We start from the raw sequence: 27,405 nt of genomic DNA, 5'->3' as shown, positions 1-27,405 counted from the left end.
CATGATTTAAAATGTGTGCTCACTTGCTTAAATGAGGTGGAAGAAGTAGCAGTGGAAATAAAGCAAGCCAGATTTCCAAAAACACTGGCTGTATGTTACTCGGGTTAATATACTATATCACGCCCATATAGAGCCATCTGAAGATAGCTTAGATTGAATTTCTATTCTTATGGCATGATTTTTTTTCCTGTGATGTGACATTCAATAACATGTCTCTGTCCTTGGAATTGGAATTTCATTGATCTCATAAAAATATATTTCACCTTCTCTTTGTTTAACCCGTTTTTTGAATTATGGTATGAATTTGTACTTATTAATTTGAAGATAGTCCTTTGCAGTAAAGTTGATAGTGATTTGTGAGAAGTAAGGCAAACATCTCAACTTGGCCCTGTACTATGAGGGAGCACAGACACTGACCATGATGGCTGGCTGAGGGCTGGTAGTAGAAGCCAGCACCTTTCTCCTTTCTTCCTTCCTTTATCATTCCACACCTACACTATGGATCTTACCAGAGGCCCACAAATAAGTATTTTTTTAAAGTTTGCATGTATGGGGTCATGAAAAAGAGTTTGGGCCCTTTGTTCTGATGTAACCCAAAGTGAATGTCTCCTGTCCTCTTAGTCCTTAGTCTACTACTCTCCCCCATTTCAATGTGTAGCTAATGAAGCATGAACTATCTCATTTGTTTTGTGCTACTGATAATTGACTGCCTACAGAGTTACAAATGGGAACAGCTTTGATTTAATTATGCATTTCTATATTTCCTCTCTCTTTTTTGCCAAAAGGCAAATTATACATATACCACAAGGTTTGTAAATGAATGAAGTACATTGTTGTGGATAAGGCCCATTCCTTAGGAAATGGCGTATAAAACTAAATTAAGCTTGAATCAGCATGGCTTTTCCAATTTTCATAGAAAGGAATCATTTGTAAGTAAGAGGAGTATTAAGGTTACAAAGACAATTGTTTTTAAGCGGCCAAAACTGTTTCCTAGTATTTTGTTTTCTTAGTATATTCAAATTTATTCAAATTTATTACTACAGTCATAGACCAAAACCAATAAAAACAGTGAATACACAATCAAAGGTTGTAGGATAAAATGATAAATAACAGATAAAATCCATGGTAAAATTCAGTCTATCAATACTACTAAAATTACAAACCATAAGCTCCGAGTCTTCGGAGAGGGGCGGCATACAAGTCTAATAAATAATAATAATAATAATTCTGTCCTAGATCCTATTATACCCACACCTTGTACATTCTCTTTGTCAAGCCTCCTTTCTCGCACTCTGTCTGATCCTTGCTCAGTCTCTCTTGAACTCTTACGCACCCTCCCTAACCCTTTCTGCGCCCCCTTTCACTTTCACACAAACACCTTTTCAGATGCCTCCCTTGTGCCCAAGTGTCTCCTTGTGCATCCTCCCCAAGACTTGCTGTGCCTCCCTCGCTCCCTTGCACATCTGTTCACGCTGTCCCCCACTTGTCAGCAATCATCTATCTTCCAGCTTGTTTTGCAACCCACATTTTTGCTGGTTTCCCCATTGACTTGGATTTATGGGAAATCAGCAGGAAGTTTACTTGTCTAAAGACTATCAGATTTGGTGTGTGGCTTCTTGGGAAAATTAATTGTCCAGTCCTGATCTAACTTCTAAAAAATGTACAGTTTTTATTACCTGTGTTTTTCTATGGACTGGATAGAAAAACCTACCTATTTCTTGCTTTCTTCTGAACTGACCTTCTAGCTGGAATACACTGAACTTTTCTTTGCCTATTGATTTATTTTTGAAAATGCACTGTGAATGGCTGCCATTTTAACTTATGAACTCTGGGCAGCTAACAACAATCAACAAAAAAGACTATCCTAAAACCTTTATAATAGCATGGAAGCATCTGGAGAGAGCATGAAATAACTAGGTTTGCAGCACATATATTTTCATCACCTGTAAGCTATCATCTTACTAGTTTGCAGCTTCCTTGCAATATCCCAGGAAGCATTAAGACAGATAGACAGTTATCTACTGATAGTGGGAAAGTTCCAGAGATTATTTTTATATGGTTGTGCACAGAAGTGGGTTCTTCGCACCGGTTCTATAGAACCGGTAACAAACTGCTGGTGATGTCACAGAGCCGATTCTGCCAATGCCGGTCCATGGATGTCATCTTTTTTAAAAAAAAAAATTGGGGGATTTTTTGCTGACCTTTTTCTTCTGCGCATGCACAGAAACCAGCACTGTGCATGCACCACCATCTTGTTTTTGGCTTTTGTAGGGAGTTGCAAATTTTTGGCACTGCACACTCCATGCGATGTGTGTACAGCCATGCAACACGGGAGGAAGCGAACTGGCAGCGAGGTGAGTTAGAACTCACCACTGGTTGTGCAGTAGAGTATAATGAGGAGAAAATAACTTATTTGTCTAATTTGTATTATTTACTAAATGGCAAACACTCTCTTAGCTATTTTTAGGTTCTGTAATAACACTGAAATAAGCGCAAACTTCAAAAACAGTTTCAGATAATCCTCACTTACTGAATTCAGTTGGAAGCGGCAACTCTATCTTTAAGCACCTTGTGACCATGTTGGATAACGGTGTTAGTTCCACTGAGATCATTTAGTAAACCACCCACAATTGCTAACAGCAATGTGCAAACAGCAAACTTTCTTCTGATGTCCCCATTGACTTGGCCTGTTGAAATCCACAAATGATGATTCAATGACTCTGGGATGCTGCATTATAAATGCACACTGGTTGTCAAATGAAATTGCAATCACATGACCTTTGGCATATTGTGATGGCTGCAGGATCAAAGACTGGTCATAAATCTCCTTTTTCATTGCTGTCATAACTTTGAATGTCACTGAGCGAGGACTACCAATATTGTTCTCCCGCATAGATGAGAAATGCTGAATTCAGAAATTATGAATACTCCAAATCCTGTGGATGGCGAAAAACAGATTCCAGCTGAGGGTGGGGGAGAGGTCATTTTTGCCTTCTCCACGCTTCAAGAAAGCCTCTGGAGCCTGTGGATGGCAAAAAAAAACCAGGCCCAATCCGGAAGTTCAGAAATAAGCTTCCAGTTTGGGTCCATTTTTCATCCTCCGCAGGCTTTCCTGAAGCCTGGGGGAGATGAAAATAACCACCCCCTCCAGTATGCTGAAAATCAACTGGCCAGCATGCATATATGCGTAGGTTGCAACACCTTGGTCTCTTCAGCCTTGAAAGACGGTGTTTTAGGGGTGACTTGATCGAAGTGTATAAAATCATGCATGGGATAGAAAAGGTGGACAGAGAAAAATTCTTTTCTCTGTCACACAATACTAGGGCGAGGGGCACTCCCTAAAGCTCATAGGTAAGAAAGTGAGGACAAATCAAGGGAAATATTTCTTCACCCAGAGGGTCATTGGTTTATGGAATTCACTTCCAGAAGAGGTCGTGACAGCTGTCACCATGTGCCGCCTCTATGTTGGTTGAGGCAGGCAGGATTCCCTTGAGTACCATTTGTTGAGGGTCAGGGGAAAGGGAGGGTCTTGCCTTCTCTTTCTGCTCAAGATCCCCAGGGACAATTGGTGGGCCACTGTGTGACACAGAATGCTGGACTCAATGGGCTTTGGCCTGATTCAGCATGGCTCTTCTTATTTTCTTATGGAGCTGACACAAGGCAATGTCTTGCATGCCCTCAAATATGACTCAACATGCCACCTGCGGCACACATCATAAGTCGCTATCCTGGGTCTATATAGGGTCTCCTGCATGAACAGGAGGCTTGGATTAGAAGACCTACAAGGTCCCTTCCAATTCTGATATTCTGATTGAGGGAGTGAAAATGTCCTAATAAACCAATTTCTGTCCTATCACAATATTTCCACTTGATCCTCATAGTCTGCCTTTGACTTGCATTCTTGTGTTCAGCAATATTCAGCCTGGTTGCTGAAACTGGGTGTTCAGTGCATCTGAATTGTACTGTTCAGGAAAACATTGCCTGAAATCATCGGTGCTAGAAATGCTGTTGTATTATTTGAGTGAGTTAGAGATGGGCAAGATATAAACTCTAGTATTTATTGACTCGTGCCTGGTTCTTGCTAGAAAGCAAATATCTTTTGATCTGCATGACTTAAAATATTGACACTGATCCGATAGAATTGCATAGGAAGATTATGCACTTCGTGTAGAAGAAATGTTTAAATTTGGAGAAAAGTACAGTCAGATGAACACTTATTTATAGTCTGAAGTCACAGATTGATTATATAGGAGACTAGGACAGTATGAAGTTGTGCAAGTGATGATTTTTCCCTACATGCCAGACCTTAAGCATTTGAAATCCTTGCTTTTCTCTGCCAGTTCACAGCCATATTTCCAACCGTAACAGCTTGAATGAAACAGCATTTCCAGTTCTCTGCTTGTTGAACCTGAAACAAGCTCCTACATTAATAAAGATATTGGCAGCTATGTCTGTATTCAGTGGTTTGCAAACCTCTATACCTCCACCTCCTACCAGCAATATATTTTCTGGGTTTTCTCTAGGCTCAATAAACGTAAAGCCACTCATAAATAGATAACGTGCAATAATGTGAAAAGTGCTGGCGACTCTGTGTCTGAAAACAACCACATTTCCTAATATTTAATTTTTCATCCAGCTATTTCATTTAGACCTATGTTTCTATGCTTTTGATTTATTGCTGTAAATTTTCTCTCGGTGGTGTGTGTTGGATTTAAAAAAAAATAAAAAACAAAAGCAATTAATTGTTTCCTCTAATTTTAATCAGTCATCTAAAAATATCTTTAGCACAGATTTAGTAAACGGCTAATGAATTATGAACTGAGTGTTGGGTGATAAAGTAACCCTGCTATCTTACAAATTTTCAGTATGTATTAGAACTTATGGTCATACACATAATCCATACGTTGTTTTCTCTGAATGAGATATAGAAGGGGATTTGTCACATACTGCTTTTAGAAACAAGAACATTTCTGGACAACAATTATAATTCTCCATTTGAAAATATTTCTCAGCTGACTTTGCCCTGTGTAGGAGGCAAAAGTATTTGACAAATAAGAGCTCAGTGGGTGGTGTTCAATATCATGTTGAATGAGGCTGTACAAATTGCTTATTTCTTCTCTGCCTCTATGTTTGCCTCCCATAATACAATCTGCTTGGTTTTGAAGATAGATGCGGCTATTGTGCTACCTAGGTTTGCATCGTTGATAGATATATGCAGCAGAATACAACCAAATTGTATTACTGCAATACATTCTGCATAAGGCTGCCCTTGACGAATATCCAGAAACTTCAACTAGTGTAGACTGCCTCTGTATTAGACCTCTGCTCCATGAGCTGAACTAGTTGCCAGTTTGCTTCTTCATCCAAGTGTTGGTTTTAACACTTAAGCCCTTTACAACATGAGTCAGGTCTACCTGCGAGACTGCCTCTCTCCAGTTATATCAATACACCCCATTAAAATTGGCAGAGAGACCATGCTGTAAATACCATCAGCTGGGATCTACAATTGGTGAGTCCCAAGACATAGGCTTTCTCTGCTGTGGCGCCTTCCTCATAGAACATTCTTCTCCCCAAATTGGATTAGCTCCATCTTTTTGTCATTTTGCAAAGCTCTTAAGACATGGTTTATGTTATCAGGCCTAAGGCTCCCGAGGAATCAGAGATCTGCTTACATGACTCCATTGTTGAGCTGGTTATTTTTATCCTCTTTTTGTCTGGGATTTGTATATTTGGTTTTTTAAAAATACTATTTATTTCTTAATGTAATTTTATTATTTTTAATATATTTTATATTTATGGGTTTTCTCTGATTGCTATTTGTCACCAATTTTTGGTGTGATGAGCAGCTATACAAGTTTGATCGACATTGGGTTATATTAAGTGAAATACTAACAACACTCTTATTTAATCAAAATTATTTTTTAAAAATGATACTTTTTTATTGAAAAGATGCCCGACATAATTCATTGTGTAATGAGATCACTGCATCATTTATAATTAAAACATAGAGTATTTCCTGTGGGCTTCTTTTAAAAACTAAAGACTTTTTCAAAAAAAATAAAACCCTTTTTCTTTAAGTAAGTAGAATACTGTTTAAAGTCCTTTGATGCATAAATATTAAATGATCTTTTCTGACATTAGTTTAACAGGTCTACATGAACTAAATATAAAATTGATCTGTATTCTGTTCTATTTTTTTAAACAATAGGAGCTTGATCCAAAGCACTTTCAGTGAAAAAAGAAAGCTGCTACTGAAAAAAAAAAGCACGTTGATACAATAAGCTTTACTGTGTTGGAGCAGCGGTCTTCAATTTTTGTGGCTTGGTGGCCTGGCTGGTGTGTGTGTGTGTGAGAGGGGAACCGCAAGTGGTAGGCCGATGCGTCCCCCATATGCCATGCAACTCAACTACAAGTAGAGCTGCACATGTTTGGGTGAGCTGGCCCACTGCTCATGCAGGTTGAACCGCATGCATGTGCATACTGGCCTGCCTCTCGTACAGACCAGTTCTGAATTGGCCATGGCCTGGTAGTGAGCCACGGCCTGAGGTTTGGGTACCCCTGTGTTAGAGGCTTTTGTTATCCTTCATCTTTTACAAGTGCACATATTACATGTGGTTGGTTTTTAACATGTGTTCTGCCGGCGTGTTTCAACCGCCCGTAATTACAGGGTAATTAGTCCAGGAAGACACACACCACACGATAAAAGGAAAACCCAAAAGTTTTTATAAACAGAAAAACAGAAACAGTTCCCTTTTTAAATGTCAAAGGGATTTTCTGGTACACACAAGGCACAGGTGAAATGCAATCCAATTGCTCACCCAATAACTGGGAAATGGAGTCCAATTCTAAAGTCCAGAGAGTCCACACACACAATCCTGAACAGCAAAAAACCACGATCTTGACGAAACAATGAATCAGATAAACTGCCATGAGGCTAACACACCAGGCTGCACTTTTATCTGTAGCACTAATTACAGCAGCCCCACCCAACCACAGGAGGCCTCATTTTCTCTTGTAATAATCCTTCAGTTGTTGTCTCCTATGCATCACTCTATGCATGTGTGGATGTGTCATTAATTCTTGTTCAGAATCCAGGGATGATACAGATGATTGATCTCCTCCTGGGCTGTCTGCCAAACTCCCCTCTTCCCTGTCATTCATGCTTCCTTGGTCAGAGGAGACAGATTCTACTGGAAGCAAAACAGGCCTGCTGCATGTGGATGTCTCCCCCACATCCACCTCCACATTGCTTGGGGCAGGAGCTGGACCAGAGCTAACCACAACAATTTTCGGTGTATAAGATGCACCAATGTATATGACGCACCGATGTATAAGATGCACCTAGATTTTAGAGGAGAAAAACAAGAAAAAAAGTATTCTGAACCAAATGGTGTAGTATTACATTGTTTAATAAAATACCAGAAAATACTGGAAAACCGCTAAACATCAAGTGAGCTACACAAGTAATCTCGCAATAGCATCACTTGATATTTTCTGGGTCAACCATGCTGCTGCCTTAATGGATTGCACTGTGGTCAGAAGACTGACGTGGTCTGGATCTAGAAGTTTTGGGAACAGATGTGCAAACAGGCCTGCGGCATATGGATGTCTCCCCCACATCCACCTCCACATTGCTTGGGGCAGGAGCTGGGCCAGAGCTAATCACAACAACATGTAACTCCTGATATGAACAGTGTTGTGGTTAGCTCTGGCCCAGCTCCTGCCCCAAGGACTGTGGATGTGGGGGAGACATCCACATGCTGCAGGCCTGTTTTGCCCCCGGTGGAATCTGCTGATGAAGGCTCCTCTGACCAAGAAGACATGAGTGACAGGGAGGAGGAGGAGAGTGTGGCAGACAGCTCAGAAGGAGATCAATTATCTAGCTCCTCCTTGGATTCAGAACAAGAGTTAATGATACAGCCACGCATGCGGAGAGCGATGCATAGCCAACAACAACTGAGAGATTATTATCAAAGAAAATGAGGCCATCTGTGGTTGGGTGGGGCTGTGGTGATTAGTGAGGCTGCTATAAATAGCAGCCTGTGGGTTTGGCCATTGTGGAGGATTATCTGATCGTTGTTTCGTGGCTGCTTTACTGACTTTGACCTTTTGTGTGCTGCTTTTTCCCCGCTTTGAAACTAAACCAGAGCAAAGTGTGTTTCACTTTGTGAAAGAAGAAGGACTGCGAATTGCCTCACAGCTGCAAGCTAAGTATCACAGAACTGATAAGGGACTTGTACAAATCACCAGTTTGTTTGGAGACCAGTGCTCTTTGCTATACCAAAAGAGGGCTTGGTTTAAGTGAATTTTCATTATAAAGAACATTGTTTTGAATTTTCAAACATGTGTGTGTCTGAAATTTTTACCTGTGAATTTTTGGGAAGAGTCTACCAGAGAGCCCGACAGAACAAACAGAAAGTACTATAATGTGACAATAGTTCAGTATTGAATATTGTGATGGGTGATGGAAGCAGCACTATCGGATGCTTTTAATTTCAGTCACTACTTGTTCAGGATAGAACAGGTAGTTCGCAACTTACAACCATTCATTTAGTGACAGTTTGAAGTCACAACAGCAATGAAAAAAGTAGCTTAAAAACTGCTACTTATACTTATAACCATTGCAGCATCTCCACAGTCAGGTGATCAAAATTCCGATGCTGGGCAAGCCAGCATGTATTTATCTCAGTTGCATTGTTCCAGGGTTATGTGAACTCCATTTATGACCTTCCCAACTGGGTTCTGACAACCAAACTCAGTGTGGGAAGTTGGAGTCACTTAATGACTCCTTAAGAGTCACCTAAACTGTAGTGATTTCCTGAACCATGGGGGGGGAAAAGTTGTAAAATCAGGTGTGACTCTCTTAACAACTGCTTGCTTAGCAACAGAAATTCTTGTCCCAATTGTAGTTGTAAATCAAGGACTTCCTGTATACACAAAATAGTGCAGGTGTTCCTTTGCCCATAAGAATTTTCTTCTTATTACTAAATCCTAAAAAGAACAAGGATTTAGGATATCTGCCTGTCTTATTCTTAAATTTAATTTATTTGACTTCTATGCTGCCCAATCCCATGGGACTCAGGGTGGCTCACAACAATATAAAATATAATGCAATGGTAAAAATGTGAACTATTAAATACTTAAAAACAGTAAAACCCAATAAAACTTGTCCAATCAGGACAAACATACATATCAAATCCATCACACCTCGGCTGTGACAAGAAAGTAGTATTCACAGCCCCCAGTCCTGCAGGCAAAGCCAGCTACAGTAGTACCTCTAGATACAAGTTTAATTCATTCCAGAACCGAGCTCGTATGTCGATCAACTCAGATCTCGAACGAATGCCTTTAGACTTTGTTTCCCCCCCACCGAGATAACCAGAAGCAAGGATTCTTGCGCCACCTAGGGGAAGCTTGGCTCGTATCCCGAATTTGAGCTCGGGTGTCGAACAGAAATTTCACTCCTGTCGTGGCTCGTAACTTGGAATACTTGCATGTGGAGCAGCTCGTATCTAGAGGTACTACTGTATTTACAGCCTTTCGGAAGGCCAGTTGAAAGCCAATTGATATTTGATTACTTGTCAAATAATGCACAAGAAGCATATAGCAAAGTTATAATTTTAAAAATGCTATAGAAGATGCATTGCACAAGAATGAGCAATTACCAGTATACGGTAACTGCTATTTATTTTAGGTGGGGGGTTTTTTTAGCCTTAGGATGCTTCATGGGGAAATTGTAATAAAATGCTGAAAAGTGACTTCAGGCGTTTTATTTTCTAAGTTGGGCCTTAGAGAAACGGTGCTATAAGCAGATTGTGAGGTAAAACCACTTTTATTGTTCGGTTTTTTTGGTTTTTGGATGCGTTGTTTTCTGTCTGCTCTTTCTGACAAAGAAGACTTCAGCTAATAAAAGCATCTGCTACAATAAAGTCACTATAAAGGCACAATAAAGTGTCACAGGACTCTCTTAGAAGAGGTTAACATTTACACTTTTAAAAATGACTTAATGGCTCTAAATAATTTTGATTTGCTTTCTTACTGTGTAAGTGTTACTTTAATAGCTATTTAAATGGTTGCATGGTACTGTATTTTATCAAATATTAATATAATGTGTGTGAGTCTGATGAAACTAAAGAACAAAGCACCATTTTTATAATACCTTTATGAAAATTTTCTTTCTACTCAAAGTATAAATACGCCAAGACTGGGTTTCTATATTATCAAATGTAACAGTTTTGTGTGTGATTTTAGGCATATACAGCACTGTTTTTGAATACGTAACAGTCTCCCAGCATTAATTATTGGGGCACATGTGTGTGTGTTTCTGTGTTTGTGCAAAACCACATCTGGATTTTGTTTTCTTAATCTTTTCTTTTTAAAAAATATATATTTTATTAATTTTCAAAAACAAACACGACAAACATAGAATATTTAGTGGAGCTACAGTCGCTCCGTTCAAATTGGAAGTCATCATTATAATTAAAGAAGAGAAAAAAGAAGTATTTTGTTATTTAACATCTGTAAAATATGTAAAATTATCAATTTTAAAATAGTAAAAATCAACATATATAAAAGTTTATAAGAATGTATTTAAAAAATTTTAAGAGAAGAAAGAAGATGTTACATTTATATTATAGATAATCACCAACTAATGTGATTTAACTACTAAATTCAAACATTCAAAATAATTCAACATCCCAATGTTTTCTTCATCTGTTCTTACAGGATGCAGATATACTTTGATACATCCCAAAGTTTTGTAAACTAATTACCAGTAGCTGTAACTCATTTAGTTTTCCTAGACACTGTTATTTGCTTCCCTATTTAACAGAATTAATCAATCATTTAAATAAATTTTTGCCTACCTGATATCAAATATTTATGTTTAAAAGAATCATAAAAATTGCAACAAATGCTGTATAAGAACACTTGACTAGACTGGGCTATTTTTCAATGATGAGTTAAGTTTCTTCATATAATAGATTTAGATGGATATAAATATATACATATATAGCTATAAATCTATAAATGTAAATAGTATAAATTTATAAATCTATAAAATCTATAAATAAATCTATTAATGAGCTCAGGTGGTTAGATTGCAGAACTGCAGGCTATGTCTGCTGATCACCAGCTGCTAGTAGTTTGGCAGATCGAATCTCACGAGGCTCAAGGTTGACTCAGCCTTCCATCCTTCTGAGGTCAGTAAAATGACCCAGATTGTTGAGGGGAATAAGCTGATTCTAAACAGCTTAGAGGAGGCTGTATGTAGCACTATGAAGCAGTATATAAGTGCTATTGTTATATGATGGATTTTTCAAACCACCCAGGACATTTTTTTTTCATATAATTCTGCTAAATGTATAAATTATCCTAAGACTGAAAAAATGGCAATGGAAGCAACCAAAGTTTCTTGCATAATTTTTATTTATGGTTTGTAAAAACCCAGCATTCATTTATACATTGGATGGATTTGGTTCTAAGTAAAATTCTTAACTTCAGAAAACCATTTAGCTCATTTCTTTCTTTATTTTCAGGTGATCTGGTTTCACAAAGAGCATCTTCTTTAAATGACAAGATTCTTGGGGCTACAAAATACTGAATTAAAAACAGATTCTGGAAAGTATAAGGTAAGCTTTTAGTGCACTTTAAACCTACGTGTGAACTATGTGCTATCGTACGTGAGCCTATGAACTGGTGTCAGTTTCCTAATTTGTGACTGTTTATAATCTGTATTAGTTTACCGGCCTGTCCTGAGGTTATTACATGTGAAGCTATTTTTGGAATGACCTGCAATATCTGGTAGAATGGAGAAACATACAGGCACATATACTGCTAATTTTTTTTATCAAGCTGCTGCAGTTGAATGGGTTACTGTATGGTGATACCAAGGTCAGTTTTTTTAATCACACACTTGAAAAATGCCCAGAGATTATTTCCAATTCAAAACCTTTTGTTCATTGTACTTTTTCTGTGGAGTGGTCTTTAGGAACTATTTAATAGATATGGAACCTGGTATATAGCAATAGCCTTCCTCTATAATGTTTAAAAATACAAAGCTAAATGCTCCCCTATTCATTTTTGGTCCTGGGTTTTATATCTTGTCATATTTCAGCAGTTAAAACCAAGTTTGAGATTTCTCAGATTTCAGATTAGCTGTTCTGAAAGTCATGCATCGTGATAAAGAACAACCTGTGCTGATGTGGCAAATCTCCCCTGTTTTGTCTGTTGCATTTTTTGTGTCTCTGATAGCTGATTCCAATGTCCTTTGAGGCTTAGGGAGAAAAAAGAGAGAGAAACCCATTGCTTTCATTAATGTTGATGTCTTGTACTGTATAAAAACTCCAATTTACATTGTACTGCCCACTTTTTCAGAAGTTGATTTGTACTTTGCTTTGGATTGGTAAAATTTGCCTGCTATGATCTTTATTCTTGATGGTTATTTCTGAATTTTTTGCTCTTTTTTTTAGTGGGATGGATTTTTTTTTGTTTTTACATTCAGAGACACTGTATAGACACTACAATCTAATAAAATGTAAAGGATGGTCAAAAATAACTTTCGATAGGGAGCAGAAACTTGTCCCTCATCCCCCCCCCCAATATCTGGAGACTGTAATAGGAGCAAGTAATAGAACTTAAGCTATGATGCTGGTGTTTTTAATAACTTTAGCCTATTACCTCAGGAAGGTTATGTGGGGCAGGGAATAAGCTAGAAGTAAAACTTCAGTTACAGTATTAGAGGCTTGCACACTGTTAAATTGAATTAATGAGGTTATTAAAAGCTTATTGCAGGAGAGTCCCAACAGTGAATCCTTTCATTGGCTACTCAGCTTAGCAAGCAAAATGCATCAGAATTTTTTAAAAAAAATTATATCAAGACACCTAACTTTGAAAATAATAATAATGTCAGGATTTATTTTTCCACTTCTGTATTAGTGTGGGGTTCTTACTTGGTTATGATTCACATTCATATTTTTTTAAAAAAATCTCTTAGCTTCTTGCAACAAAATTAGGTACAGTGGTACCTCTACTTAAGAACTTAATTCGTTCCATGACCAGGTTCTTAAGTAGAAACGTTTGTAAGTAGAAGCAATTTTTCCCATAGGAATCAATGTAAAAGCAAATAATGCGTGCAAACCCATTAGGAAAGAAATAAAAGCTCAGAATTTGGGTGGGAGGAGGAGGAAGAAGAGGAGGGGGACAGTCGCTGCGGAACCAAGAAGGTGAGATGAGAGGAATCAAAACAATCCTAAACTTTAAGGCTTAAAAAAAACAAAGAGGGATTCTGAGGCAGCGAGGAGGAGCATGCACCTCCCATACACCCGGCGTGAGGCTGCCTCCCATAGAGAGAGAGAAACCCAGGGGGAATGGCAGGAAACTGACCGGGCCTTCGTGCCGCTCTCAAATTTCCTGGGAAATTTTTCCGGGCTCGGGTTCTTAAGTAGAAAATGGTTCTTAAGAAGAGGCAAAAAAATCTTAAACACCGGGTCTTATCTAGAAAAGTTCTTTAGAGGCATTCTTAAGTAGAGCTACCACTGTATTTTATTTTTAGAAAGTCTAAATTGTTACTTTAAAATTAAAGTATGAAGGATGCCTTGATCTCATAGAGTTAAGTTCTGGAATTCAAGAGATGTTAGAACATAGTACTGTTTACAAGCCAACATCATTCACAAAAACTGCATACAATCATAATAAATACATTTACTTTTTTATGTATAGTCTTTCAAGAACATAGAATTACTATAATTTTAAATATTTAAAAATTGAATCATAACTTCTTTCCTTTTTGTTCCTGTGTAGGCATTTATTCGGATACATAACTGTTTTGTAGAAAATAAGAGTGAGTTTAATTTTCTTCCTTTCAGAGGAGTTTGCATTTTTTCATTTAACCTTCGTTGTCAGCCTAAATGAGGCTATATGAGGCTCTTTTTCCCTTCTGTTTTTCTGTTTTAAACTGTTGATGTTTGAAAAAGAATCCCAAAAATAAGCTTGGACTAGGATTGAGCTGCTTATGAGCAGCTCAATTGAGCTTTTTCTAGCTCAATTAATAATAGCAAAACAATACAACTTACAAAAAATAACAAAATTAGGATCAGAATTTTGGTTGCTAATCAAGGTGATTGCTAATTGAGTCACGGCTGATTTTACGAGCTGTTTTGCTGTGACCTGTTTAAGGACATCACATTAGTTGTTCAGTGAATCACTTAGTTGTTAAGCAAATCTGATTTTCCCCCTTGACTTTGCTTATCAGAAGCTGGCAGGAAAGATCACAAAAGGTAATCTCATGACCGCATGACACTGCAACCATCGTAAATATATGCTAGTTGCCAAACACTCGAATTTTATTTGACCATGGGGAATAATGCAAAAGTTGTAAGTTGGGCACTTTTTGTAAGTCACCTTTTCAGTGCTGTTGTGACTTTGAAACAGGTGCTAAACAAATGGCTGTAAACCAAGGACTTCCTGTACATGGATTTTAGGTACCTGGAGAGTTTCTCAGGGGAATCATAGGTTTTCAACATTTTGCAAAAGAGCTTCACATTTAAAAATTGTCTATCCTTTGGGGGAATGCTGCTAAAGGGGAGCAGGGACAGTCCCAGAAACTGCTCATTTATGCAGCCCTTCCAGGAAACATAGAAACGTAGAAGACTGATGGCAGAAAAAGACCTCATGGTCCATCTAGTCTGCCCTTATACTATTTCCTGTAATTTATCTTAGGATGTATATATGTTTATCTTAGGCATGTTTAAATTCAGTTACTGTGGATTTACCAACCACGTCTTCTGGAAGTTTGTTCCAAGAATCTACTACTCTTTCAGTAAAATAATATTTTCTCACGTTACTTCTAATCTTTCTCCCAACTAACCTCGGATTGTGTCCCCTTGTTCTTGTGTTCACTTTCCTATTAAAAACACTTCCCTCCTGAACCTTATTTAACCCTTTAACATATTTAAATGTTTCGATCATGTCCTCCCTGGATGAGAAGAAACACCCAAAGAAGGCAAACATGTGGGGAGAAATTTCTAAGGTTTCTATGGTTTGACTTTGTGTATAGCACTTATACAGCTACAACCAAATTTTGGTTTTGCATAAACTTGGATGGCAAATGTTTTAATTGAACTTGTCTTTCAACATAAACTGAACCTGTTTAAGATTCAGTCCTGAGTGTTTATGTAGTTGCTTCCTATTCGCTTACCTGGTTGGGGAGGACTCCAGGACTCCCTCACATCTCACAGACTTTTTGTGGCCAGATAAATGTAGATGACTTTATTCCCCCCCCCCCCTTCTTTTCTGTGAGCTGCTTGCTATACACACATGGCAAGTGTATTACACCATTTTCAGAAAGACACATCATTCTATCATAGAAATATTTTAAGTATCTTATTTGGCACATAGATTTTTTTATGCTGCAAAACTTCCAATGATAAATGATTTCAATTAAATATATATTAAAGGAAACATTATTGCCCAGTGTCTTTTTTTAATTTTATTATAAAGGAATACATTTCCTTCTTTCTTCAGCCTGTAATATAGAGTTGATTTTCTGGCAACCAGAGATAAAGTATAATGGAGACTGTAATATAGTTTTAAAAGACAGAATGCCTGCATGCTTTATTTCAAATGGTGACAGGCTTTTCCCATATTACCAGAGTAACTTTTAATACAAATAAAACAAACTGTGATTAATAGCAGAGCATGAATCACTTTGACATATCTAAGAGAACTGCCTAGAGATAGGATTCAGAAATAATATTATACATTATATTTACTTTATACCTGTACACATTATCAAATACCTATTATTCCCCTGAATAGCTTTAGGTTTTCTTTTTTTTTCTTGTTTTGAATCAATTTGCATACATTTAACATGCATTCAACATGCTTTTAACATGTAATTATTTCTCCACTAATACTGGTACTGTGTTTCTCTGAAAATAAGACCCTGTCTTATATTTTTTTGGACCCTGAAATAAGTACTTGGCCTTATTGCCATGCACTCAAAAGCCTGATTGGGCTTATTATCAAGGGATGTCTTATTTGGGGGGGAAACAGGATATTTATGTAGAACCTCTGTCTGGAATCATGTTTTTTAAAGAAGATATGTTAAGAGGTATGCATAATTTTAATGTATTAAATATAGTAAATTATTTCATGAGTAGGTGTTCAGAAAGTCCCCTCGTCATCCTACCTTCAATATGTGAGCAGCCGGGAATTGGTTTGGAACCCCCTGCAAATTGCCAACAAACTAGATTGGCACCAATGCAAACTTGAGTCTAAAAGCGAAACATAAAGGAGCTTCTTTATTACTTATATTCTATCATTTTTACTGAATTGTATAAACTTGCAACTTTCAAATGTTGCCAAAAGCCTCTTCAGTTCATTTTTACCAGAATTATATGTCTCAGTGCCTTCTCAATTCATTAACTTCTGCAGTCCCAAATTTTTGTTGCATATTACACGAATTTTGCTCCATTGTATGATCTTGTCACAGTTGTTAAGTGCAGTTGTTAGTAACATGGTAATTAAGTGAAGCTGGCTTCCCCACTGGCGTGGCTTGTCAAAAGGTCTCAAAAAGGGATCACATGATTCCCTGGACATTGCAACCGTTGTAAATATGAGTCAGTTGCCAAGCATCTAGAGTTCGATCATGTGACCATGGGGATTCTACAATGGTTATAAGTGTGAAAAATGGCCATGTTAACTTTTTTTCAGAGTTGTTGTAACTTCGAACAGTCATTACATGAACTGTTGTAAGCCAAGGTCTATCTGTATTTAGGTTTGATTTACTTGTAGAATGGGGTGTCTACTTAAGCCTATAGGCAGCCATTGAAAGCTGTTATATCTGAGTGAGGTTATCCTTCCCTTCTAAAGATGGTCTGCAATTTGGAATAGGCTTCTTATATTTATTTATATTTATTTTTATTTTATTTATTTGTCCAATACACAATACATATTGAAGAGAATAGACATGTAATAATATATATAAAGAAAAGGATAGAAGAAAATATATAAAAATAGAGGAGAAGATATATGAAAGGAAGAAAAGATATATGAGATAAAGGAGAGACAATTGGACAGGGGACGAAAGGCACACTAGTGCACTTATGTACACCCCTTACTGGCCTCTTAGGAACCTGGAGAGGTTAATCGTGGATAATCTAAGGGAAAAATACTGGGGATTAGGGGTTGACACTACTGAATCCGGTAATGAGTTCCACGCTTCGACAACTTGATTGCTAAAGTCATATTTTTTACAGTCAAGTTTGGAGCAGTTAACATTAAGTTTGAATTTGTTGTGTGCTCTTGTGTTGTTGTGGTTGAAGCTGAAGTAGTCATTGACAGGCAGGACGTTGCAGCATATGATCTTGTGGGCAATACTTAGATCGTGTTTTAGGCGTCATAGTTCTAAGCTTTCAAGACCCAGTATTGTTAGTCTATTTTTGTAGGGTATTCTGTATCGAGTGGAGGAGTGAAGGGCTCTTCTTGTGAAGTATCCTTGGACATTTTCGAGGGTGTTGATGTCCGAGATGTGGTATGGATTCCAGACAGATGAGCTGTATTCAAGGATGGGTCTGGCAAAAGTTTTGTAGGCTCTGGTGAGTAGTGTGAGATTGCCGGAGCAGAAGCTGCGTAGGATCAGGTTAACAACTCTAGAAGCCCTTTTGGCAATATTGTTGCAGTGAGCTTTGGCACTTAGGTCATTTGATGTTAGTATTCCAGAGTCTTTTACTGAGTGGGGGTTGGCTGTGAAATTTTGTTTATTCAGTTTATATATGAAGTTCGGGTTCTTTTTGCCGATGTGGAGGGTAGAGCATTTGTTGGTTGATATTTGAAGTTGAAGCTGTAAGCTAGTAGGACAGTTTCACTGTTACATTTTTGTAGGCCAACTTTGACCGTTCCTGGATGAGGAGGTTTTGCTCGTATTCGTTCATGATGTATTCATTACATGTTTGGACTATATAATATGTTCTCTGTGGGACTACCCTTGAAAAACATTAGGAAACCAACTGGTAGACAATATACTGATCCCAAACAGTAGTGGCTATACAGTGGTACCTCATCTTACGAATGCCTCTTCTAACGAACTTTTCAAGATACGAACCCGGTGTTTAAGATTTTTTTGCCTCTTCTTCCGAACTATTTTCACCTTACGAACCCAAGCAGCTGCTGCTGGGATGAAGGGGTTTCTTTTTTTCCCCTTTTCCGGAGGGGCAGCTTGGAGGAGTAAAGATTTTGCATGCTTGCAAAAGCACTGAAACGGTGTCTTTTTAAGAAAGAAAAGGGAGGGGCAGCTTGGAGGAGTAAAGATTTTGCATGCTTGCACAGGCACTGAAAGGGTGTCTTTTAAAAAAAGAAAAGGGAGGGGCGCCCCCCTTGCCTTTCTTCCTTCCCACTCACCCTTTAGCCTAGCCTTGCTTCTTCCACCTGCCCCCTTTAGCTGCTCCTCCCTGCCCTCTGTTCGCCTCCCTTCTAAAGTTTGGGATTTTCCTGAAGGATTTGCACGCATTATTTGCTTTTACATTGATTCCTATGAAAAACATTGTTTCATCTTACGAACTTTTCACCTTACGAATCTCCTCCTGGAACCAATTAAGTTCGTATGATGAGGTACCACTGTATCTGGATATGCGTTGATGATCCCAGAGCTTTGGAAGGTGCATTGGTTGCCAGTTGGCTTCTAAGTGTGTCTCAAGTTGTTGGTTGCCTATATAACTTTGAACCAGGTGATCTTAGGGAATGTCTACTCCTGGATTCATCTTCCCTTTTAGCTTAAAATGAAATAAGTTCAGTGTCCTCAAGGTCCCATCCCTCCAGAATTGTCACATTCCCAGTGGCAGCCCTTAACTTTTGGGAATTCCATCCAGTCAAATTCACATCATCTCTTTTTGCCAGGTTGAGGGTGCACTTTGGTTCGAAAGTGTGATTGCAGACACATAGTATTTTTGTTTGTGTTGTTTTTGTGTTTTGAAATTTGGGGAGGAGCTAATGTATCTGTTTAGATAAATCAACATATATTTTATATGGGTTATTTTCTGAATAAAGCCATTCTGTGTCACTTCAGTTGTGGATTGAGAATATTTTTAAACGTTTCTTAAAACACCTACTTGTTATGCGAAAGCATTTTTATGCTAATTCTCACCTAGACACCTTACTGCTTATTCCCTTGTTCTTCTCCTGCTCTATAAAATAGGAAATCTATATATTTAAAAAAAGAGATAAAAAACAGTACCCAAAGTATAAAGCACTTGCACAGGTAAAAATAAACAAAATGAACCAAACTTGCACTGCAATATGTGCTTGAAATCAGATGTTAACAGCATGGCAGGAAGCCAAGCTATGCCTGTACACTTGATACTGTACTCAGTGTTTTTAAAAGCATGCGAGAGCAGGCTTACTAAGGGAGAAAAGCAAATCCAAACTTTAAAGCCTTAGATTATCACTTAATGTTCCCAGGAAATAATTTCTTACATTTCCAGATAATACTTTTTTTACTTTTCTTGTGCAGCACCTGCAACATGTGCCATACATGTGACCCTGTTTTTAAACTGAATTTTGAATATTACATATTCAAATATTGCTTTTGTAGAATGGGTATTCAGTGCATATAAGTCCAATGAATGAATGAATGAATGAATGAATGAATGAATGAATGAATGAATGAATGAATGAATGAATGAATGAATCTAGTGATGGATGAGCTAGCATTCAGAATCGGTTGTCCTCCAATCAGAGTGAGGATTGAGTCTGTCTATCATCTTTGAAGCTCCATCTGCCATCATGGCCCAGCTTCGACTCAGTCCTCAGAGAGAACAGATGTGGCTTCAATTCTTCCATTCTGAATGCTAAATCCAACTTGGAGATTCCACTAAATACCAGATCCAACACAATGAGTGATTATCCCTGCGATCCAGCAAGATCAGTGTGTCACAGGAACAGTGGCTTCAGCCGCAGCAGCAGTAGCCGCCTCACATGGCATTGGATTGTTGAGGCTCCTGAACTCCGCCTCTAAAGTCATGCCAGCTTCAGTAGTAGTCAGGCATATGCAGTGGTTCTGCCAATAGTCTGCGGACTCCTGCCACAAATAACTTTTGGCATCAGCGCTGCCCCGGAACATGATCCTGGTTGAATCTCGGGACAGGAGAAAAGTCCTTCCCTCCTTCTCCAGGAAGGGTAACTTCCTCCCATTTCTTTATGGCCCACAGCCCTTTCGGGCTTCTGACCGGGTTCCAGCTTTTCCCAGCCCCAAGGTCAATATGGATCTAGACAGACCCAGATGTGGAGGCAATTTAAACGCTCCTTTTGAGGTGATGGAGGCCATCCCTTCCATCATCCCAGATAATTCCCTCCCTGACCCGCCCATTGGGGGTCATCTGGCCCTTTATGCCAATAAATGGGACCATATTACCGAAGATAATTGGGTCCAGGAGATAACTCATTTTGTTCTCTCCTTAGAGTTCACCTCCCTCCCCCTGAGGTTTTTTATCAGATGTCTGCTGTCCTGGGTTCCTTCTAAGAGGGCCCTTAGGGATGAGGCGGTACAACACCTATCAGAATCATACAACAGGTGCCCCAGGACCAGCGGGGGCAGGGGTTTTATTCCATTCTGTTTATAGTCCCCAAATCCTTGGGTGGATGGAGGGTGATCTTGGACCTAAAGCGTCAGAACCATTTCATTAAATACTATAGGTTCAAGATGCATCCCTTAGATCTATCCTGGGGTGTGTCTAGCGGGAAGGCATACCTGCACGTTCTAATTCGTTCTATGTATCAACCCTTTGTTCATACCAAAAATTAATTCATTGTTCCACAGGGTGCAAGAACTGGTGCTTCCTAATTTTGCTCCTCACCCACATCATCCACAAGAGCGCCAATGGCATACACTGTTCACAGAGCTTTCCAGGTTTAAATCGACCGGATGTCTATGATCCCCATATCGGCGGCTCTCTTGGTGGGGTTTCTACCTCATTCAGGGTTTCATCTTCTACCATTGGCAGGTGGATATGTACTACAATTGCAAAAGCGTACAATCTTTCCGCTCACTAACCTCCCGGTTGCAAAACAGTGCATTCCATGTGCAGTGAAGCAACATCCACGGCCTCAGCTACCCAGGCTTCCTTGGAGGAGGTGTGTCAGACAGCTACCTGGGCGTCACCCACACAATTCATTAGGCACTACAAGATTGACTCCTTTGTGAATGCAGCCTTTGGTTGCAGAGTTCTGCAGCGTGTTCATGAAACACCTACGTAAGGAGACTGGATATTTTTCTGCCCATGGGACGTTGAGCTTTGGTATGTCCTATTCTGAATGCTAGTTCTACTCACCATGGAGAAGTGGTGTTGGTCTTACCTGATACGCCTCTCCTTGTGGGATGGAGCTAAGTATTCAGCCCCTCCCAGTTTTTTCTGGTCCAGCTGCAATAGAGACAGCTACAATATGTTCTGGTTTCTGGTAGAACTTTAGCTTTTAAAAATAACTCTTACTAAATGCAATATTTCATAAACAAGGAAACTCCATCTTTATTCTCTTCACTTCCGTATTCAAAATGCAGTTCACACTAGCTGTTGTACATACTCCTGGTCAGTTGGAGGAGGATGAAGAACTTGAGGACTCTGATACAGATAGCGTTTATGAATTAGTGGTGGGCCCGGGGTTACAGGTAGTAGAACAGGTGGGAGGCCAGCCACAGGATGTTGCTATAAGTCCAGAATCTAGTGAGGAAGAATGAGACGTTCGCTGGGTCAATTCTAAATTCAGAAGGGTCCAAAAACATAAGGAACAGGTGTTTGGAAGAAGATATTAAGGGGAGGAATGGGTTAAATACTGGAGTGATGTATTTTGTACCTCAGGGGGGTCAGTGGGGAAGAAGGGTGGAGTTTCAATGTTGTAGGGCAATGTTCAGCTCCCAAGCAAGCAAATGCATTCTGTGTTATTTTACAGTCATTTCTGCTGTTTTTGAATAATGCTGTGAGTACATAAATCTTATTAAACGAGGAGGCTGGGAGGAATGTATGAGGAATGCAATTAAGAAAGATAACGGGAGGAAGAGGAATGTGCTAGTATGAACTGCATTTTGAATATGGAAGGAAGAGAATAAAGATGGAGTTTCTTTGTTTATGAAATACTGCATTTAGTAAGAGTTATTTGTAATAGCTAAAGTTCTACCAGAAACCAGAACACTAGCACATTCCTTTTCACCCGCCAGGTGGCCACTTGGGTGGTCCGGGCCAGTACTGGAGCCAGTATTCAGCCCCACCCATGAGGGGTCCGTTCCTATATGTTCCTCACATTTGGATGGCTCCCTTCTTTGGCTGAAATCCCCCTCCCCCCTTTTTTTTGTCATGCTGAAGCCATACTATTGACTAATTACAGTAAGCAGAGACTAATTTTTCCCTTGATTGTGTATAGTTTCTAGCCACGTCAAGTCTGCTTCTTCGGATTTGTTAAAGCTAGATCCATGAGAGAGGATCCAGCAACAAGGTGGAGCCGGGGTGGCGCAGCAGGTAGAGTGCTGTACTGCAGGCCACTGAAGCTGACTGTAGATCTGAAGGTCAGCGGTTCAAATCTCATCACCGGCTCAAGGTTGACTCAGCCTTCCATCCTTCCGAGGTGGGTAAAATGAGGACCCGGATTGTGGGGGCAATATGCTGGCTCTGTTAAAAAAGTGCTATTGCTAACATGTTGTAAGCCGCCCTGAGTCTGAGGAGAAGGGCGGCATAAAAATCAATCAATCAATCAAACAAACAAACAAACAAACAACAGACTCAGTCCTCATTCTGGGTAGATGAGGACAAGCCATCCTGAATACTAGCTCCACCCTATGAGAAGAGGAGTATCAGGTAAGACCAATGCCCCTTCTTGGCACTACAGTCCATAGATTGGAGGATGTGTGTGTTATGACAAGTTTGGAGGAACTGGTCTGGTGTAAAACTGAGAGAAGTGGGTTTGCTACCTTTTTAATGCTAGTTATTGAAAGCTAAAGCATTTTATTCATTTGTTGACCAATTTAGCACCACTGTTTAATCAATCGTGCATATTATTTAATTGAAGTGGGGGGTCCAAGTGGAACCATCTGGTGACATGCAAATGAAAGTAAAGCATAGCACAGTTTTTCTATAGAGACAGTTCATCCCACAATAATTAGTAATTGCTGAGAGTGGGAAACACAACATGGGTTTCGGGTTCAATATAAATATACAGAGACAGCTTGCTGAAAATAATCTTGTATGTCTCGAAGGTATATCAGGTTTTCATACATTATCTAGAAAGGGGGCTGGATGGCTTACAACCAGTTGCTCTCTCTTAGTCCAGACATCAGGCTCCAGTGACAAGCCAGTTGGTCAATTTCTTTTGCAGCCAATAGATCAACACTTAGTTGATCGGGGGGGGGGGGGACCCAACACATTTGCATTTGCGGGAAAGCATTCTGTTAAAAAAAAATCTTGTGCATCAGCATAATTTTTACTTGCCGTTTTTATATCTGTCTTAGCTTAAGAGTTTCATAATTTTAGTGCAATGAATTCTTGATAGTGTATGTTAATATCCAAATTGAGTTGGACATTCTCTACTTAGGGTACATTTGGTTTATTAATGAATACAGTGTCACTTTTTAATATATATTACTTTAAAAATGAGAACATGGGGACGGAGAGAACAGGCTCATCTAAGAAAAGAATTACAAGAGTACTGTAGTCTGCCAGGTTTTTTTTAACCTGTGCTCACTAGTAGCTAATAAGCCTAATAACAAATCAAGTACAGTAAACTTTACGATAGAAGTTTAGTTTATTCTAATATTTCTGTTGATCTGAAACCAGTAAATGTAGTATTTCACAACTGTACACTGGTTACTGCAATCTCTCCCCCCCTCTCTCTCCCTCCTCCCTCCCTCTCCCTCCCTTCTTCTCTCTTTACATATAAGGAACATCCAGATGTTCAGAAGAACTCAAAGGGTATATTATTGAAGAGCTTTTGAAGAGCTGTTCCATTGTTATACTGTTTTTATTACTGTTGTGAGCTGCCCCGAGTCTTCGGAGAGGGGCGGCATACAAATCTAATAAATTGAATTGAATTTTGAGCATTAGCAAACTATTAAAAAGATAGATAAGAAAAGTGGTAATTAACTGGATAGAGAAATCAAGAATTCACACTTTGGGGTTTATTTTGTATAAAATAATCATAACCGTTACAATTATTGTATGAGCTATCATATCCAGTCTGAAATGAAAGTGAGTTAAATATCAAACCTCCAGTACCCAAAAAGTTACCTTTTTCCCTTAATTGTCCTGTCCTGAGAAGGATGTTACCGCACAGTCCTAATCCAGATTAGATACCAGTGTGATTCCCTTAAATTAACTTAAATTTACACACCAGTTCCATGTTGAATAAACAATATAACCTCTGGTTTGACAAGCATAATCTCAAAATAAAATTGGAGAGAACATTAATAAGGTTTATTAGGGTCTTCCTAGGCCTGTGATATTTTCAGATTGTCTGCTAGAAATTTGGGCATGCCACGGATTGATTCTCTCAGTTTTGGAAGTACAAAGTCACAAATTACTTAATTATCAAGTATAGTAAGAGTAGATTAGCTTCTCCCCTCCTCATTGGAATTCTAGCCATGTAAAAGTTGGTTGATTTATTTAGGCTCAGTTGAGTATATTAAAAGTGTAGTCCTTATGGAACACTTCAGGAAGATTTGTTGACTTTGTAGAGACTTGCTCTGGTGAAGGACTTCGACAGGCTGTGAGAAAACCAATATGTTTGTCTGCATACCAAGCGCTGTTTGGATTTAGAGGCTTGGAGGAGACAAATCTGGTTTGATTGTGCAAAATGAAGTGTGAGTATGCCTTTCACTGCACCAATATAACACCTCCCTATATGAAATCAACATTATGTAGATAAAGGAGAACCAATTTATATAATGTTACAATACAAACAACAGTTGGAATGATAGATTAGTATTCTTAAAGAAACTGAACTCAGAAGATCAGATTCCAGAATCTCTCTGTAATTTATCAAATGAGGATTTGACTGTTGGGGACCACAAGAGTTCAGGTTTTCTATTATGCTTAAATATATGAATTTATATATTAAGTATATGGAACATATTTTTTTAAAAAAATAATTACTTTATCATTATATAGGACAGTGATGGTGAATCTTTTTTGGCTCCTGTGCCAAAAGGGTGCGCATTTGTGCCCACACCCATACCCTCTTCCCAAACATGCGTACAACCCCTGCTCTACTCCTCTGCGCATCCAAATCCCCCCCCCCCGCTGCCCCTGCGCACATGCACAGAGAACACACCAGACTCCTAAAGCCTGGGGAAGGCAAAATACGGCCAAACGGGCCAACTGGATGTTCGGAAATGAACTTCTGGTTGGGCCATTTTTCACCATCCTCACGCTTTTAGGAGGCTTCTCTGAAGCCTGGGAAAAGCGAAAATGCCCCCCAAAAAGGCTGAAAATCAGCTGGCCAGCACACATATGCGCCCTGGAGCTGAAATAGGGCAACCCCTTACATGCCCACCGATATGGCTCCACTTGCTACAGGTTCACCCTCAGGAATATAGGAAAATGGGCAATCTAGTGCCTTCTCTATATTTTGGATTTGAGTAATCATCCTCAAAAATAATAGACAATGGCAAAGGACTTTGAGAATTTTGAGTTTTCTGTTATTTAGTTGAGAGTATCCTTCTTTCTTGTAAATTAGAGGTAGGAATAAAATGGATTTGGGTTACCTCTTATATGTGAGCCTTGGGTTGTTACTAATCTCTGTTATATTTTTTACAGACACATAACAGCTGTATCTAACTCTGTCCATCTGTTAGTAGAACAAATGATCGCTTCCCAGTACTTTAGTTTCTGACCCTCTGGCACAAGGTAGTTCAAGAAGTAAGGGGGAGAAAGTCTGAACTTAAGATCGAGTAAGACTGGGTAGAAATTTCCAACTTATTGCTTTTGAACAGCAATCTATTCCCATTCCCAAGTTTGGGAAAAAGTGTATATTTCAGAGTCTCCCATTTTCCATTTGAGGTCATTGAAAGAAAAGATATACATTTTTGTCTCTTAACCTCTTTACCTGTAAACAGAATATGGGTGGGGAATCATTTCAACCCAAAGAAAATATTTTAGTATAGAAGTCTTTTGGAACTGCATTACAACTTTGGACAGAGCAATGGCAAGGTAACCTAATACACATGGCTAAAAATTATGATGCCTCTCTTTGAGATATAGTAGTGCCTGGGATATATCACTCAGAGAGCATAGCATAAACTATAAAACTATAAAACACACACACACAAACATGTGGATAGTGTAGTGGTTAGAATGCTGGTCTTTGATAAAGGCAATATATAGGTACAGTGGTACCTCTAGTTAAGAACTTTTCTAGATAAGAAGCCAGTGTTCAAGATTTTTTTTGCCTCTTCTTAAGAACCATTTTCTACTTAAGAACCCGAGCCCGGAAAAATTTCCCAAGAAATTTGAGAGTGGCATAAAGGTCCAGCCAGTTTCCTGCCATTCCCCCTTAAATCCTGGCCATCTTGGGCTTTTCTGGGCTGCCAGAGTAGCCTTTCGGTGGCACTTAAGAAGGCTTTGGCTGTCTAGAGCGAACAAAGCATTTTCCTTTCTCTGGGCGTTTGGAGAGGAAATAAAGCTCTGCCAGCGTCCAGAGAAAAGATGTCACATGTTTTTTTGCTGAATTTGAAAATTAAGGGAGACTAGGATAGATCTATTTTGGCCTTATTTTGGCCTCATCAGCTAGCCATATCCACTGGGACTTGAACCTGCAACCTTTGCCTTGTAAGGCAGAGAATTATCCTCTAGGCTACAGTATCCAATCCCTTCAGTTCTGCACCAGGGAAGGGTTACATATTTTTGTGTCGAATCACCCTGGTGTATTGAAGGAACATCACAGCTCCTTATTTGCCTCTCGGCCCAACCCAGGGCCATTTCCAAGGCACTTAATTTTATTGATAGCCGACAATTCTATCTGTATGTGTCACATGTTTTTTTGCTGAATTTGAAAATTAAGGCAGACTAGGATAAATCTATTTCGGCCTTATTTTGGCCTCATCAGCTAGCCATACCCACTGGGACTTGAACCTGCAACCTTTGCCTTGTAAGGCAGAGAATTATCCTCTAGGCTACAGTATCCAATCCCTTCAGCTATATATATATGTGTATGTAAGTATGTATGTATGTGTGTGTGTGTACACATACATACATACATACATACATACATACATACATACATACATACAGTGGGGGGAAAGTATTTAGTCAGATACCAATTGTGCAAGTTCTCCCACTTAAAAAGATGAGAGAGGCCTGTAATTGACATCATAGGTAGACCTCAACCATGAGAGACAATATGAGAAAACACATCCAGAAAATCACATTGTCT

At 39.0% G+C, this 27,405-nt stretch overlaps 1 protein-coding gene across 1 annotated transcript in view; it reads left to right on the top strand.

Annotated features, from left to right (window-relative positions):
- KLHL29 (kelch like family member 29) overlaps positions 1–27,405 on the top strand; it is a 510,819-nt gene that overhangs the window by 62,670 nt on the left and 420,744 nt on the right. The window contains exon 2 of the mRNA XM_070732799.1: positions 11,538–11,630. The gene's annotated coding sequence lies outside the window, so the exon portion shown is untranslated. The remainder of the gene's footprint in view (positions 1–11,537; positions 11,631–27,405) is intronic.

Source organism: Erythrolamprus reginae, chromosome 1 (genome assembly GCF_031021105.1).
Source record: "Erythrolamprus reginae isolate rEryReg1 chromosome 1, rEryReg1.hap1, whole genome shotgun sequence".
Classification (NCBI taxonomy): Eukaryota; Metazoa; Chordata; class Lepidosauria; order Squamata; family Dipsadidae; genus Erythrolamprus; species Erythrolamprus reginae.
This window is presented reverse-complemented; position numbering and strand designations above follow the sequence as displayed.